Source organism: Ranitomeya imitator, chromosome 2, assembly GCF_032444005.1.
Source record: "Ranitomeya imitator isolate aRanImi1 chromosome 2, aRanImi1.pri, whole genome shotgun sequence".
Classification (NCBI taxonomy): domain Eukaryota; kingdom Metazoa; phylum Chordata; class Amphibia; order Anura; family Dendrobatidae; genus Ranitomeya; species Ranitomeya imitator.
In genome coordinates this window covers 473,081,478-473,083,619 of record NC_091283.1, presented here as the reverse complement: position 1 = coordinate 473,083,619, position 2,142 = coordinate 473,081,478, and the positions used below count along the sequence as shown (strand labels likewise).

Here is a 2,142-nt window from a genome sequence, read left to right as displayed (position 1 = left end):
AGTTATGGTGTTTACAAATTTGGAATATGTATTTTCATATCTAAATGATATGTATATAAGTTGTATTTATTTATGTTCTAAGGGTACGTTCACATTTGCGGTCTGCGCCGCAGCGTCGCCGCCGCAACAAAACGCATGCGTCGTGCGGCCCTATCTTTAACATTGGCGCCGCATGGGGCCGCATGTGCATGCGTTGTGTTGTGTTTTACGCCGCATGCGGCGTTAGGGCGCACCTGTCTGGGCGCGGCAACGCAACATGTTGGATTTTTTGTGCGGCGCCGACCTTTTAAAAAACGCATGCGTCGTGCGGCCCTATCTTTAACATTGGCGCCGCATGGGGCCGCATGTGCATGCGTTTTGCTGCGTTTTTGTTTGCGTTGTGCGTTGCGGCGACGACGCTGCGGCGCACAACGCAAATGTGAACTTAGACTTAATTGTACTTCTAGTCAGATTTGTTTTAAGCCATGTTTTATTCAAGTGTGAGTTTTCCTATTATTGCAAAATTGTACTTGGATTATTCTTACAGAAATGTTTTTATTAAATCTGAAGAATTGTAATATGAGCCTCAACAAGATAAAAGAACATAGTTTTATATGCATATGTATTGTACTGTTTTTATACTTTTAACTGGTTTTAAAATCAGATTTGAATTTGTTTTATGTCATTTTATTCAAATCTTTGTTGCTTTGTTTGAAATTTATGATGTATGTCTGATTTTAATAAAGCTTATTTGAAAAGTGATCTGTTCTTATCAGTTTAATATCGGATACGTCCCCTATTTGGGGACCATATATTAAATGGATTTTTAGAACAGGGAGCTGGAAAAAGAGCTTGCTCTGTCCACTCCATGCATTGACCCGTTATTGCAGTATCTCCGGGAACAGTGCACTGCTTCTCTGATCCGATTTCCAAAAACAGATTGAATTGAAATTAGCACATGTTGTGTTTTAACCCATTATGTGAATTCTTTTCAGGGTCAAAGTTGCACATTTCAGATGCCAAATGCATTTTGCTTGATTTAACTTGATCAACTGCAACATTTTGTGTGAGCATTGTTTTCACCTATGTATGTCAAGCATTGTATTGTATTCAATATGTAATCTATTAATCAATCAATCTATCTATGTATCTCTCTTTACTGGTTGCAACAGGTGTGTTAAGATGTAGACATGTATTTGGCCGTTGTTACAGTGCAGCAAATATACCGTCTACAAAGTTAGGCCCCTTGCTATCAGTACTCAGTGTTTTAATTTAAGTATCCCATGAGTAGTTCTGCCATACATACCACATTTGTAACAGTATGATTTCTTTTGTAAAACATTGTCTCCATCTTGTGGTCCACCGACTTTTAACCCCTTTCTGATATATGACGTACTATCCCGTCGAGGTGGGGTGGGCCCGTATGACCACCGACTGGATAGTGCGTCATATGCGATCGGCCGCGCTCATGGCTGCAGCTGACATCCGGCTCTATGTGCCAGGAGCGGTCACGGACCGCTCCTGGCACATTAACCCCCGGAATACTGCGATAAAACATGATCGCAGTGTTCCGGCGGTATAAGGAAGCATCGCGCAGGAAGGGGGCTCACTGCGTGCTTCCCTGAGACCCTCGGAGCAACGCGATGTGATTGCGCTACTCCTAAGGTCTCCTACACCTCCTCCTCCCTGCAGGCCCCGGATCCAAAATGGATGCGGGGCTGCTTCCGGGTCCTGCAGGGAGGTGGGTAACCAGCGCCTGCTCAGAGCAAGTGCTGGTAAGCCTGCAGCCCTACCTGTCAGATCGCTGATCTGACACAGTACTGTGCAAAGTGTCAGATCAGCGATCTGACCTTGTAACATGATGTCCCCCCCCTGGGGCAATGTTATAGATATGTAAAAAAAAAAATTCCTAAAAAAGAATATATATATATATATATATATATATATATATATATATATATATATATATATATATATATATATATATATTTCCCTTAAATACATTTCTTTATCTAAATAAAAAAAACAATAAAAGTGCACATATTTAGCATCACCGCGTCTGTAACGACCCGACCTATAAAACTGTCCCACTAGTTAACCCCTTCAGTGAACACCGTAAAAAAAAAAAAATAACGAGGCAAAAAACAACGCTTTATTATCATA

General features: G+C 41.2%; 1 pseudogene; it reads left to right on the top strand.

Annotated features, from left to right (window-relative positions):
* Window positions 1-721: 721 nt before the first annotated feature.
* Window positions 722-894, top strand: LOC138668162 (U2 spliceosomal RNA; annotated as a pseudogene).
* Window positions 895-2,142: the final 1,248 nt, after the last annotated feature.